Source organism: Megalobrama amblycephala, linkage group LG19 (assembly GCF_018812025.1).
Source record: "Megalobrama amblycephala isolate DHTTF-2021 linkage group LG19, ASM1881202v1, whole genome shotgun sequence".
NCBI lineage: Eukaryota > Metazoa > Chordata > Actinopteri > Cypriniformes > Xenocyprididae > Megalobrama > Megalobrama amblycephala.
Genome location: NC_063062.1, coordinates 11,216,578 through 11,232,758, shown reverse-complemented (window position 1 = coordinate 11,232,758; position 16,181 = coordinate 11,216,578). Strand labels below are relative to the sequence as shown.

Genomic DNA, 16,181 nt, shown 5'->3' with positions numbered 1-16,181 from the left:
GCCATTGTGGCTCCATTTTCACACCTTATTATCACATTAAAGGCTCTACGCTGAAAGGACTACACACGAGACTGGAGGAAGAGGGAGGAGAGAGCAAGATTGAGTTAGAGTGAAAGAGAGACAGAGGAAGCAAGACAAGACGGCGTACAAAATGTGGGGTGGTATGAGATTGTGAGACAGAATGAGAGCAAAGAGACCCTGATAAAATTGATCCAAATTAAGACACAAAGGCCCCCGTCACACCTGCTATTAACATGCGCTTTCGGTGGTCAGATCGCAATCGGATAGCACTTGACCACTTTAAAAGCCAGGTGATTGCATTGCGATTACCAAGACCACATATGGAGGTCGTCAGAGACCATTCTGACCACACTGGACAAAGGTGTCAATGCTAATATATTTTGTTACGTGCATACAATAGTAATAGTATACAAAATGATTTAAATTGACCCTATTTTCGAAATGATTGTTATTGATATTATTGTGAACAATTATTCCATGTGTCATTTTTAAAAATGTTGTGACCTTGTAATTTTTAATCTTTCGGTGAAAATGAGCGCATTCCAGACTTCTCCAATAATTTAGATTGCATAAACCTCGTCTCTTTCTTACAAATGACTGCAAGCTCGCATTCAGATCTGCACCCAACCAATCAACAACCAATGGATAGAACCAAGTCCCTGTTGCTACTTCCTTTTCATCCTGACTTAAATGTGAAAAAACAACAAACGATCAGGTCACTTGACTTAATGACTAGCCCATGAATTATTCCACTGGACTACACTTGAAATCTCTTGTTTCTCTCCCATAAATTCTCACTCACATCATTCTGCCAGTCCATAACCGCAAGGGAACTTTAAAACTTCATGTTTTCATCACTTTTAATCCCTATTAGCATCCTTTACTGTGGAAATGTTTCTAAACGCAATAATGCCACACACCAAATACCATCATTTTAATCTGTAAAAATGACAGCAAGCATTCAGAATGTTACAAATACATGAAATGGCAGAACATGCTGTTCAGTTAATGCAACGTCTGATGCAATACGCGACCAGTTTTCCGTTTCATGAGTGTAAGTGTGATCAGCTCTACCTGAAACACACTAGAGATACACTGCAATGGAAAAGAATACGAAACACGTATTAATGAATAAAAGAAATCAAATAGGCAGAGAAAAAAAGAACATTGACAACAAGGGAAACCAAGGAGCCGAGAAAAAGCGCAGAGGAAAGGAGGAAACGTGAGGGCAGAGGGAGCGGGGAAAGGGAGGGAGGAAGTGGGGGCCGGAGAGAGGGAGGGCTGCTCACCGGCTCCCCCGGGCTTAACATCCTGTCTAATCATCCTGGACTTGTGCAATCAGAGAGAAGCAGGAGGTGGCCATTCCTGTGCTCCACACATTCTGATCAGCTCTAATTTGGCCAGGACTGGCACTGCATTACGCCGCGCCGCAGCAGCCCACGCTAATGGGGCCTGCGGTTCGGAGCCCGGCCAGAGGAGAGCCTGGGCCTCGCTTTGGGCCCCAGCCCAGTCCGGACTGCAGGTGGAAATGGGTGAGGGGGGGTTGGTGGGCTCGGTATCTGGAGGGGCATTTGGATAAGGAAGCGTCGAGGTGCTCTAGTTTATTTCACCCCCACCAGAGCAGAGGGTAGAGAGGTGGGGGTGAAGGTGGGGGCGTCGTGGTGGTTTGGAGGGTGGTGTGGGCTGGGCTAGGGGGTAGGAGGGGTATGGCCATCTGTCCAGTGGTGAGAACACCGTCTGGACAGGGAGGAGAACGGCCCCTAACTGACACTACACTGATAGAGCCCTGAGCAGCGGTTACACACATACACACACGTGCAAACACACAAAAGGTGCATTAACTACACTATTTCATCCATGAGAGCTTCTAATCTCGGGGAAAATGGATGGTGGCAGTAACCCTCGAACACTCCCTACCTCTCCTCACTCAATCACACACTCTCGCACACACACCCTGATTCCCTCAGGTACCCTCATGCCAGAGGTACAGGCACTGCCAACCAAGGCACATGCCAGCACAACCTGCTACCATGGCAACGAGGGAGGAGCAGGAGGGGACCTTTCCCTACCCTTCTCCTCTCTCCATACCTCCATCTCTCCGGTCATAAGCGGGGCTGGCGTGCAGGAGGAGATGAGGATAAAAGTGGCCGGCGGAATGCTCTACACTACCTTTTAAACTCCTCCATCCTTCTTTTTCATTTTCTTTTTGCATCTTCCTTTCATTACTGCCTTCTCTTCCTCCTCCTTTCCCGTAAGCGTATGCCCTCTCAGGAGGGAAGAGGGGAGGGGAGTCTCTAGAGGGGGCCCTCCAGAACACACTCCATTAGAGTGCAGGGCCACCATCATTACAGGGCTCCATTTCTCTCTCTGCAGTGGAAGATTGATACACACGCATCACGCATCTCAGCTGCAGTCGTTCCACCTCCGACCGCGGCCTTGACAAACACACACGAGCGCAAATGCGTGCGTAAACATGGTGCGTGGTGCGAGGAGAGGCTGATGGACGCAGGGTGGGGCACAGGTCGAGGTGAGGTCCGTGAACATTTCGAAATTAGAGTTCACCCAACGTGGCTCGTTTTTTATTGTGCGCATTTGGAGGTTGAAATGTTTAAAGGGACAGCATACCCCAAAAAATATGACAGTTATTTAGTCATCCTCATGTTGTTCCAAATGCCATATGACTTTATTTCTTGTGTGGGAAAACTGGAAGACTATGTTTCCATGCCCTTTTGCATTTATTTACAATGTTAGTTCACAGAAAAATTAAAATACTGTCATTAATTACTTACCCTCATGTCTTTCCACACATGTAATACCTTTGTGAATCTTCGGAACACAAATTCAGTGAGACAGCAAGATAATTAACACTTTCAAATGCCCAGAAAGGTACTAAAGTTTAAACAGTTCATGTGACAGTTCATGTGACTAATGGTTCAACCTTAAATGTTATGAAGTGACGATACTTTTTGTGTGCCAAAAAAACAAGATAATGACTTTATTCAACAATATCTAGTGATGGGCGATTTCAAAACACTACTTCATGAAGCTTCAATGCTTTACGAATCTTTTGTTTCAAATCAGTGGTTCGGAGCTCGATCAAACTGCCAAAATCACGCTCCCCCAGTGGTGAACCACTAAAATTTCAAAACATTTATGACATAACGAAGCCTCGTTTACTGAAATCACATGACTTTGGCAGTTTTAAATATGTCATTAGTAGCTTTCTGGGTATCTTAATTTGTGTTCCGAAGATGAATGAAGGTCTTACAGGTGTTGAACAACATGAGGGTGAGTAATTAATGACAGAATTTTCATTTTGGCTGAACTAACCCTTCAAGGTTTCAAAAAGAGCCAAAAAAGGACACAAAAGAACCATACAAGTATCATAAACGTGGCTCGCAGGACTCAAACAAGTTTATAGAAGCCATTCAATATTTTTGTGCAACAAACAGAAAAAAAACTTAAGTTTTTATTCTCATATAATTTTTTCTTTCAGTCCAATTCATGAACTAATCATTCAGACTAATTTTGAGAGCTGAATCAAATGATTCACTGAAAAAATACAACCGCACTAAAAATTACAAAAGTACAAATTTCTCATTTTGTATTCCCCAGAAGAAAAAAAGCTTTCGGACAACATATAAGGGAGAGTAAATGACAGAATTTTCATTTTGGGTATGCTCTCAGTTTAACGCGCCCACGTAGGAAAAACCTGCAGAAGAGACTTAAGGTCAAGGCAAACAGGCTTAGTGGAATCATTCTAAAGTGGTGCGTTTTAAACACAGACTGTGGCACAATGAAATCAGGGCTGTTGAGAATAGAGTCCAAAGAGACTAATGTTTTAAAGAAAACAATTGAAAAAAAAACTGTTCTTTTTATGCTCTCCCATATAATTTCAACTCTGTACGCTGCTAACATATATCTCAAGAACGCGCCGCTCCTGACCGAGACCGTGCGGCTATTTGTGTTTCATTACTGTAATAGCTGTCAAGCTAGCAAGCCTGTGGTAACTGTGCTGCTATTTGTGTTTTTAATGTAGTAGAAACGTGTTAGTGACATAATGTGGTGTTTAATATTTTTATAATGTTGTGCCTCAGGTAGGCTGTAGTGGTTTAAATGAGTATGAGGGGCAATTTTGTCCCTTCAGTGTCCTTTTGCAACACTACAGGTAGAGGACAGACACACACAGTGGCGAACCTCACAACAGGGCCTAGACTCCCTCTACTGTGAGAGGGCTAGGTGAGAAACAAGCCAAAGAGATATAACACTTCTGCTTGTGTGTGTTTGTGTGTGTGTGTGTTCGGTGAGGGTTAGTGGACAACGGTGTTGCGAACTTGATTGAAAGCTCCATTTATCAGAGTAGACCTTGGTATGTTGATGACAAAGACTTCATCAAGCACACAAGTGCTCTTTTGAGACTTTGCCATCCCAGGTGGCAAGCTCTTTCCACCACACCTTTTTGTTCATGTATGTGGGAGAGTATTTTCTCAGTACTTTAAGTTAGGGTACATGCTGTTGTCCTCTTTCATGTGTGCAAGACCAATGTGTTAATGAGAGTTTGGGGGTCCCCAGCAGGGGATGTGCCCAGAGCCCAACTCTCTCTCTAACAGCCAGCTGTAGCTCCTGTCCCTCACACTGCAGGCCATTATCTCTGAGAGACAGCCTGTCCCAGCACCAAAAACTCACACATATACCTACCATACACTTACAAAATAGATGCAAACAACACAAATATACACTACACAAGGGTATTATAAACGTACACTCAACACACACACACAAATTCACTCTTAATTGATGCAAAAAAAAAAAAAAAACTATTTTCTCAAAAAAAACGTGTACCTAAAAATAAAAAAGCAAACAACATACACTCTAAAAAATGAGTGTAACCCAAGTTGGGTTGAAAATGGACAAACCCAGCGACTAGGTTGTCTTAACCCAGCGAATAGGTTAAATGTTTGCCCAAATACTGGGTAATTTTATTTAACTCAACTATTGTTTAAAAATGCCTATATTGCTCGCTTAAAATGAACCCAAAATTGAATGAATAATAATTACACAATAAATATTTTTTAAATTGCTTATTAATAAATGTTCACCTTTTAATTATTACTGTTGCCTCTGTCTGATTTTTAATTTCCAACCTATTTTGGGTTCATTTTAAGCCAGCCATATAGTTATTTTTAAACAATAGTTGAGCTAAATAAAACTGCCCAGAATGTTGGGCAAACATTTAACCCAACTGCTGGGTTAAAACAGCCCAATCACTGGGTTTGTCCATTTTCAACCCAACTTGGGTTGTTTTAACCCAGAATTTTTTAGTGTATATTTAATTTCAATTAAAATGCATTGTTAAAAATAAAATAAATTTTTACTTGCATCATTAAAAAATAAAAAAATTAAAATAAAAAAGAAACAATGTTATATATATATATATATATATATATATATATATATATATATATATATATATATATATATATATATATATATATATATATATATATGTGTGTGTGTGTGTGTGTGTGTGTGTATAAATATTTCAGAAATATCTCAAGAATTGCTAGCTGAATAAAAACAGCTGTTTCCTCTTAAATTCTTGAGACATACCCACTTTCATAAACGTAAAGAGGCTTCAAAACAATGTCTCAAAAATAGCTGCAGCATTTTTAACAGAGGATATATTCATATTCATATGTTACAAAGTAATTCAATGGTGCTCAAGAGTTGAAGTCATTAAACACAGTCCCAAGGGTTAGCATCCTTTCTAAAAATGGTAGATTGCATATTCTAATGCAAGAAAAAAAATATTAATATTCATAAAGCTTGGCCAACTTTTTAAACCACCCTTACAATATGGTCTGACTGAAACTCTGATTTAAGCAGTTTATCATTATCATTATATATTAATGATTGTTTTTCTTTATGATATTGTATAATATTCATAGCTCTACTAATAGCCCTTTCTTATGCTTTATATTAAATATGGTTGTGTTTGTTTTACATCAAGTTGAGCCTCAGGTCGTGGTGTGTGTGTGTGTGGGGGGGGGGGGGGGGTCTGCTACAATCAACCCCCACCCACCCCCCACCACCCCACACACTTTCTCTCTCAGGAAAGACAAACAGCCATGTTTGTGTGGGGTAATTAGATGAGGAGAAGTGAATTAGCAGAATCCACAGAGCAGTCATGTTGCCGAGCACAGCCCCGCCTTACAGGGACCTGCTAATTACCCCTCGTTAGGTTGATATGTCTTTTTTTTTTTTTTTTTTTTTAAAGTGTGGTGCAGCTTCCATCATGAGAGTGGGAAATAATTAGCATTGGTGTGATGCTGCCCTTAATGGACACCGCAAGGCATGCTCCACACTGATGAGAGGAACACAGAAATGACAAAGTGACAAAAGATCAAGAAGATGCTTTAGTGCTACTAAGAGCCACAGATCCAACAGCACAACTATGTTGTCTTTATAATCGCCCACAATGCACAATAAATGTTAAATATAAAATGCCATGAATCTGCATGACAAGCGCAGTTTGCTTTCCTATATTGAATTTTGGACGAAACATCCGATTGGAAAAAATGAGTGAGTACAGAATCTTTTTTTATTTGCATCCTGAAAGCCTAAATTTTAAGTGCATATATCAAGTAAAAGTTAAGTTTGTCAACTTTTAGGACTGCAAAAATAATAGAAATCAAAGATAAAAGACATGGACTAAAAGTCACAAATGTCAAATTTTGATTTCATATACTCTTTAAATAATGCAATAAAAAGCTTTCCATTTTGCATTGTGGGTTTTGCTCACCAAGACGGCAAGTCGTCAACTCAGCTAAAACGTTTCGAGACCTTAGCTAGGGAACTCTCTTTACGACCAGAACCCTTAAAACTCCATTTCCCTTTCCGCCACTGTGTCTGCTCTTAGTTATGCTGTACTGTGTGTGCGTTTAAGTGCAATTGAATGTATGTTTTTATTATTTCAAAGTACTAAAAGGGGAAATCTACATGGAGGTCATACTCGTGTGTCAACCGATAGAGAAAAGAAAGCAGGAGACAGAAATAGAGATCAGAAGAGAAGTTGTGTGTGTTGTACAACTAACATGAGGTGAGAGTAAGCTTGGTTTGGGGAAACTATACACACACACACACACACACACACACACACAAGAAGACAACTTAACCCCAACAAAAGAACAAGCTACACTGTGCTGCACTGGAAAAATAGCAGCTCCAACTTCAACAAGACTTTTTTCCTATGAAAACATTAAAGCACAAGGCTGTCTTTCAACTATACCACAAATACACACACACACGGACACACACTCGAACCAGACATGGCCAAATGTAAACCAGATCAAGGCTGCATTAGTCAGAGAGACCAAGGAATTGTAGTGCTGCTCCAAGCTCGATTAGGTATGTCTGATCTCATCACACGAACACAGCCTACCTGTCGAAATCCATCGCTCATCCTGTCCCTGAAAACTGGCACAGACGCGCTCCCTGATAGAAAACATTAATGATGTTGGACCACGTCAAGACATAACAGAGAGGTGATCCAGGTTTAATATGGACTCCATGGCACCTTCAAACAAATCCTACAAACTAAACTAAAATAGAATAAAATTATAAATATTTAGATTAATTATTATTCTATTATTATTATTATTAATCTGCCCATTTTTGACAATTTGAGATAATTCGCAATGGCCACCAATCGTGCCATCTTGTCTAATAAACAAGTAATAGTTCTTCCTTGTATCAATTTAAAATACCTACAGCCTTGTCAATGGATAATAAACTTTTCCTGTTTTCAATGCATATTCTAATGAATTTTTGTCAGATTTTGTGAGGTTTTTTTTGTCATCAAATGTACGTGTCAGAAACATAATGGTCATCCTGCTCTCCATAAACTGTCATCATCCATTAAATAACCCATGTTGGTTGACCACTAGCTCTAAGGCCACATGTATGGTACATCTACATCCGCATTGTGCGTATTCCAGTTTGGAGTTGGGACAAGGGCCCCTGATGGCCCAGCACTTGAGCAGGTGCAGTGCGTGCACGTGGTCTCTCGGGGGAGCGCAGGGCCTAACGCGGTAAACACGGGACCTATTTAAAGCAAGTAGACCTCTCTCTCTGGCTCTGCTGGCCTCCGCTAGCTGTGTTTCCACAATACCGCATGGCCCCTCGGGACCCCGGCTTGCCAGCCACGCTGTACCAGTCTCCCCTCCTCCAGAGACCCAGCACCCAACGCTCGTGCACCCAGAGAAGAAAGAGTGGGAGATGATGAAAGAGCGCGTCATGGAAGGATGGGAATTAAATCACACAGAACACACAAACAGCAATACAGCTGCTCACCGATGCCATCACCTGTTCCAGCCCATGGTTCTGCGAGCTGACACGTGAACGTGCGAGCGACGCGTACACACGTCGACGCGCAAATATACACACACGGCGACATGCTAATGCATACACACACAGAGATGCACACCTCCTCTTCACACATTAAAACTGTTTTCCTGTCGCTGCCTTGGGGAAATTAAAAATATATTATGGACCTCCAGAGGTTCATGCAAGGAGATGAAGAAAAATAGAGAGGGACACAAATGAGAGAGCGAGACAGACAGCGAGACACGAACGGAGGGAGAGGAAGACACACAAAAGCACTTGAGGGATAGAGAGATGGATCTCTTGGTTGTGTCCTCTTTTCTAAACTGCCCACTGCATCATAGAGAAAGAGGGCCATTTTGGGGCTGCGATGTAGCCGACGGTCATCATTGCTCCTGTCCTGCTCCCACCCTCCCTCTCATCCCTCGTTTCCCAGTCACCAAACAGAGAATGCATGCCTGAATCCAGCTCAGGTTAGATTCCAGAGGGGATGGAGCATATGAAGGGGCCAGGAGACTGACTGATTTTTCACTCTGTGTCATCTAACAGATCTTGCCAGTCCTCTGGCTCTCTACAGTTGCCTCAGTAAAGCCCAACAACAACAAAAAAATGGGACTTTTTTTTTTTCGGCCAGATTGAACTATTGCTTGCCCAATCAGGTCAATGTTGTGTAGTGATTTAAACATGTCGCCAAGTTAATAATACCTAGCTGGTTTTAGCAAATCTGACTTGTGAAAGTCTTGAAAGCATCAAAGAAATCAGTAAAACAGTGGTTCTCCTGTGGACCCACCACTCTGCAATTTTTTTTATGTCTTATCTTTTTAACAAACCTGATTCAGATCATCAGCCCATTAGGAAACAGCTCCATGAACTGAACTGAACTGAGTGTGTCAAATAAGGGAGACATAAAAAAAAAAATGTGTAGAGCAGTGGGTCCCCAGGAAATGAGTTGAGAACCACTGCAGTAAAGGTTTTGCAGCTTATACAAATATATATAATTATATATATTTATATAATTAATATAATTTTCTACAGATATGGCAATGAGGAAATCAATATTTTTATGGAGTTACATTGTTTGCAAAATTTCATTATGACATTATGACGTCCCGACCGAACGGTACGGACGTCAAGGTTCGGTGCACGCAGTTAGACAACGAATATAGTCAGTCACAGGCGATCCATACTCCAATCCAGAAGGGGGCGCGTGTGGTAATGCAACACTGTTTGCTACCAGTAAAAATCGCAGGAGAAGCAGCAGCAATGTTATGTTTACATGTAATCTCTCAACCAGTGTTTCAACTGCAGAAAGATATCAATAAAACAGCTTGAGAATAATATCTCATGTAGCACTACATTTACCTTAGGCATTTTAGTGTTGACAGCATGTTAGTTCGCTAGATAAATGAACTCTAGTGAGGAGTATTTCATATATGCACTATATTAGCCTATTCATTATATTTAACTTGTTAGTAATGTCTTGATTATTTAATGTATGTTTAAGTAAATTTGTCATGAAAACAAGTTATGACAGTAACTGTGTAAATTATTATATTTTAAAAATGAATGGGAGTAGAAAATTAACTTTATGATTAGATTTAGAAGTTAATGCAAAACCTGCCTTATGTGCAATTTACTTGCTTTTTTTTTTTTTTTTTTTTTTTTGAGTGTTGATTATATCTAAAAATAAATAGCAACTGAATTTAATAATTTGGGCTATGTTGTTAATTGTAACTTTTAATATAGTAATGTGCAAGTAAGGGCTCCTTATATGATTTATAGCATTAGCTAAGATTTTTTTTTGTCCTTAGGAACACAGAGGCACATTTGGGCACATTTTATGTTTAGTTTTCTCCCCCTGCTATACCGAACAGCAACTTCAAAATCGAGGTACATACCGAACAGTCATGTTTGTGTACTGTTACACCACTACTGTTGAATGCATGAATGAATGAATGAAGTTTGGCTGCATTTATCTGAAAAAATACAGTAACAACAGTAATATTGTGAAATATTACTATAATTTAAAAATAAATGTTTTCCATTTTGAATTTCTATTCCATTTTTTCCCATTATATTATTAAATCAGGGTCAGGTAAACATAAAACCAGCCAATTATACAGGCCTTCCTTAATACTGATGAGTCGACTAGTCATTCAGGCAGTTATTCTTAAGATATAGCCTTAAAATATGTCATTATGTCTCAAAAAGTTACAATGTAATTTTAAATATGTTTTTCTAAGGCATATGAAATTTGTTTCTAAAAATGACTGTGGCGAGCAGGGCGGGCGAGAGCCGTGAGTGAACGGCACGAGGCCGGTGACGCAAGAGATAATGAGCTCCACCTGTGAGGCGCACCGGCTTTGAGTCTCTCACGGAGGAGCTCCGGAAGCATAAAAGGAGGAGCGACGACAGTGAAGGACGAGAGAGGACCAGGCCTGGATATTATTTTACGTTTTATTATGTTTGTGTGGTCGGCAGACGTCCGCGAGGGTCTGCCGGCATTACTTTCGTTTTGTATTTGTTTATTTTGAATTAAAGTTATGTTTAACGTTCGCCGGTTCCCGCCTCCTTCTACGAACTTTGTTACAGACTTTAATGTACATTTTTTGCAGGGAGACCAGTCAAAATATTGGCAAGTAAAAATCTAAACTTCTGGCCCAACTAAGCCTATAGAAACAGCCCTGCCCTGTACTGTACTGACTGCAGCACATACCTTTCTTTCTCCCTCTTTCATTCTGGCCTCGACAAAAGTTTAACGTGTGCCGAGTTTGACAGTGTAGGCCATTAAGAGGGTCATAAATAGGCCTGGTTCGGTGCCCCGCTGCCAAATAAAACCAGAACACAACAGCTCCCTTTCTGCCTAAGGAATACACAGGTGACCAAAAAGCTCACATTACGGGTGAGGTCACAATGACTCGCCCAGTGTGGGTGAGACCAAGGGAGAACAGACAGAGCCATCTGATTGGCTGCGTTAAGAGGTCCTGCCGGCCCACCAATAGCTGAGGGAGGAAATGAATAAAATAATTCAATTCAAGACCATTACAGCCCCTATCGGCCAGCGCACAGGGATATGAGCAGCCTTTTTCCACAATGAATCATAGTCGGGGACACGCACACAAATTGGGTGCTTGTGTGCGTCGGTGTGTGTGTGCACGCACGTGTGTGTGTGTGAGTAATAATGTACTTGATCCCTGCAAATGTGCGTCAGACGATGTCCTATATGTTGACAAAGCAAAGTCTCTAGAGCTATTGTTTCAAAGTGTGTGTGTGTGTGTGTGTGTGTGTGTGTGTGTGTGTGTGTGTGTGTGTGTGTGTGTGTGTGTGTGTGTGTGTGTGAACGCATCCAAAAGCATCGCTCCGGTTCTTTGACAGGAAGCAGGAAAAACAATGCTCAACTTCACAGCTCTGATGGCACTTATAAAAAACAATTCCCCCCTCCTTGCTCCGTCTTTCGAAAAATGACAAGCGTCTGCATCTGTCTCTATAAACTCTCTCTCTCTCTCTCTCCCTCTTCTTCCTTTCCTTCGACCGACCCCCCCCCCCTCCCCTCCACACCACCATCTCTTCGAGTCTCCAGTGTCAGACCTGGCTCATTTTCTCTCTTTTCTCCTTTCCTTCTCTTGTTCCCCTCTGGGCCAGGGAGGGACGGGTTGTTTTTCTATCTCAGGGAGCACGGGGTGGAGAGAGAAAGACAGTGAGAGAGAGAGAAAGAGAGAGAGAGAGAGAGAGAGAGAGAGAGAGAGAGAGAGAGAGGGAAACGGGGGGTGTACCTCCGGCCCGCTCCCCCAGCGGGAAAGACCGAAGGGGCCTCAATCAGGTCCTCAGGGGCCCGCGGGTGGGGGGGCGGTGCTCTAACTCTTTCCTTTAACCTCTCCACCCCTTAACTCCAACCCCCCCGCTGCACTCGCTCCAAACTCAGTACACATTTTCCACCAAGGAGAGGGGTGGGGGGGGGAACGAAGTGAATTTAATACCAGGAAAAGCCTGCCAGTGTCCTTGTCGACATCATCTCCTAGGGAATAAAGGGAAGGAAGGTTTTTTTATCTTTTTAAATAAGAGATGGCGAGCGGCCCCCTGAGCCCCAGCACAGCAGCACAAACAAACACAGGAGAGAGTATGGATAGGGGGAAGGGATTGAGAGAAAGAAGGAAAAAAAAGGGAGACAAAGAGGAAAAAGAAAAGAAGAAAGAGGAGGTGATGCGGAATGCGACCAAGTCCACCCGGAACGGTGGTGGAAAAAAAGGCTGATTAGCACAAGCAAATGGGGTTACAGCACGAGAAATGAAGAAGAGAGGGATGGAGGGAGGAGTCGAGGAGAAGAGGCAGGGCGGAAGAGCGGAGGGTTTTAGTGAGAGCCCTGGGACTCCCCTTCCTGCTGTATCTCACACACGCAGCACTTTGCAGCCACCCAGGACCTCAGTCAGCACCCCTGCAGCACTCCCTCAGGGCCGGTTAGGAGGGGCCCACGTCATCCCCTCGGGCCCCCGGAGGCCTCTCTCTCTTACTCCTTTCACTCTGCTGAGCTCACCAAGATCCAACACGCACATTCACACACTTAGAAATGCACAAACAAAACTAACACACTCTTAATATCTGACTTTAGTGATTTTAATGCCCTAGTGAGATTCCAATATAGGCTATATATTACTTTTGATCGACAGGGATATAAGAGAGATGACAGGAAACAATTGGAAGAATAGGGAACAGGTCCAGGAAATAGCCCCAAATGCATATCAACAACATTTGCACAAATCCTTGACGCTAGGCTACAGATCCCACATAGACTAAGTTAGTATATTAAAAATAATAATAATAATAATTATCAAAAGTTATTGGCCAGTTGCATTGATGCTGCAGTCTTAAGGTAAGGTCACATTTACTGTTGCACAGTGAAATTTCCTGGGGAATTCCAGTCATTTCAAAAGTAATCCGCAAGATCAGGAGTCCTCACACAGATTTTGCTCATGTTCAGATAACTCATGCACATTTTCAGTGTTGACCAAAAGAAATCTGGTTTAAAAGTGACTTCTGTGTGAGCTGTGCTTCATACATTGCTATACCGTTGACAATGAACAATGGACCTTTTTTTGCCCGCAAAATTTCACCAAAATTTCGCTAATGAGCCCGGTACATGTTATTGATCTTTTTGTGAACAATTCATCCATGCATACCTGCAATTTATTTATTTATTTATTTATTTTAGTCATAATTCTCTGTGGTGTTGTTAGTCTCAGCCTCAGACGTCATGCCCACGGACCGCTGGCTGAACGTCTGATGCATATGGCACACTTATCTGGAAACACTTCAGGAGTTTTGAAGTCGCCATCTGGTTGGGTGAATTCTACAGGATGTCAGGGAGACGCGTGTCACATTCTTTAACGGTCCGCCTGGAAACAAATGCTGTGACGCCAAACCATCTCGTGGAAGAAGAAAGCCGTCGTGTTTACAACTGTGACGTACCAGGATCAACTAAAACGCTGGATTTTCAAAAGTATGTGAAGTTCGTGGCTCCACTGTTGCAGTAAACTTGCACATTTATTAGATGCACGCCGGTCTGTTATTGTAGGGACATCGACTTTACATTTTCATGTCCCTAAATATGACGTGGAACAAAGCAAACTGTGATTGGCTGCATTACATGTCAGTCAAATGTCCTCTGGGCGGTCCTTGGCCAATGAAAGCTGCGACAGAGTCCAGACCTTCTGCCGTCAATCTGAAGGTCTGGCTATGCGAGACTATGGTGTTATATGCCAGGCTTCTCCAATCATTTACTCTGCTTAAACCCATCCCCTTTCTCACAATCAACTGCAAGCTCGCATTCAGATCCGCCTCCATCCAATCAACAACTGATGGGCTGAACCATCCTCTCCCAACATTTTTTCTTTTTCAATAATCCCTTTCACTTGAATGTACATCACAATATGGAAGAAAAGATCAGTCGCTACTTTCGTTACATCATGACTTTAAAATTACAATTGACCATTTACGTTTTGAACACACTTTCCTGCTTTTATTGTGATCATTTGTCCTTAACATTTTATCAAAATAATTTGCTTCCTTTTTGACTGTCATCATCGCCAAGACCTTTTATTTCTCAAACCCCCTCTTGCCACTAACCTGTCATATAGAAACCACTTTTCACAAACCAATTAAAATCTCAAAGGGTGAAATCACATCCCGCCTTACATTTTTTTTTCACGCTGGCTGAATATCAGAAATACGGTGCTGACTTATACAAGCAAGGATTAATTAATACATAATCCATAAAAATGAATAGCTGTGTTTTTATTGGATAACGTCCAGTCAAAAAAATGCAGCTTTGTTGATGGTGCGGTAATGTTTCCACTCTCTGATCCAAATGAGTCTCCTGGTTTGAAAACACTTGAGTGAAAAGGGCTTCTGAGGTAACAGGGTGAAAAGCAAAATATAATATTCAGAAAGATGCATGATCTAAAACAGCGCGCTTGGATTTTGCCGGATAGAAATGTTCCTCTCCAGAGAGGAGGTGTAATCAAACTCGTCAAGTCGTGCGATATTACTTTCGGAGTGCGGCAAAGTGCCTTTACGTTCAGACAGGAAGCACCGCTAAGCTTCCAGTCCAGCATGCACCTGGACGCCAACCTCTTGTGTCTTATAAAAAACTCTCCCTCCTTCCCTCCCTTCCTCCCTCCCTCTGTGCGCAGGGCTGCAGGCCATGTGGAATTGATATTAGAGATTGTGATGCAGCAGGTCGTCTCCGAGGGAGCAGGGGGTTGGATGTATCGTGCAGGACGCCACGCTAGCGAAATCATACCTGTCTGAACAGAGGAGTCCCAACCACTGCCGCACTCCGCAGATTCGGCCTCTTCCACTGCTACCGAAAAAGAGAGAGAGAGCGTATTAGAGTGCTTGTGTAGCCAAATCACACATTTTAGGCACACAAACATTTACGGTATTCTTGTCAGAAGCGTGCCGCATAAACGGCGGCCCATCATGAGTCTATGATGCGTTCGATCTGACTGTTGGATACACATCAAAGGGCTTTGTTGTGTGCAAGTGCTCTTTGTTTGTGTATGTGCTAATTTTGGAGGTGCAAAAACAGGTAACAGGAGGCAGTGAGATGAGAGGAGGAATGTGTGATAAAGGTTTTCCTGGGCATAGTCAAGGAAGGAAGCCCCACTGGCACACAAACAGGAAGCAGCAGTGTTCATGACACAATAAGAACTTGGACCACCCCCCACAGCCTCACCACCATAAACACACACACACACATTACCGGTCTCTACAAAACTCCTTGTAGCCTGGAAGCACTTTGGCACACAGTCTAGAATGGAAACATACACTGTAACTTTTCAACAACAAACACAGTCTGTAATTTGCGTAACTCTTCCACATTAGATGATAGAGGCATCAGTGCATAAAGGAATATGTCAAATAATTTCTAACCTACACTTAATAGTCCATTCATGCTGAAAAAGTGCTAAGTCTTCACACTCAGCGAACAATGTCCATGAACATAAGGAACAAAAAGCAGGAAAGATAAACATCAATGATGAGGTTCAAAAGAGGCTGAGACACTAATTAAGTTATCAAACTAACCACATGAAGATTTAGAGCGTTAATTAAGCCAAAAGTGAAATGTCTGTCATTATTTACTCACCCTTATATTGATTCAAACCCTTATGACTTCCTTTTTTCTGTGTAACACAAAAGGAGCCATAAGAGCGACTGTTCATGCTGCTCTTTTTTAATTCTATGAAGGTGAATTGGGACTGGAGCAGTCAGGCTTAAAAAAA

At 42.0% G+C, this 16,181-nt stretch overlaps 1 protein-coding gene across 1 annotated transcript in view; it reads right to left on the bottom strand.

The window, feature by feature from the left end:
* The window catches only part of znf423 (zinc finger protein 423), a 143,415-nt gene extending 127,733 nt beyond the window's left edge, over window positions 1-15,682 (bottom strand). The window contains 2 exon segments of the mRNA XM_048169047.1: window positions 15,200-15,259; window positions 15,662-15,682. The gene's annotated coding sequence lies outside the window, so the exon portion shown is untranslated.
* Window positions 15,683-16,181: the final 499 nt, after the last annotated feature.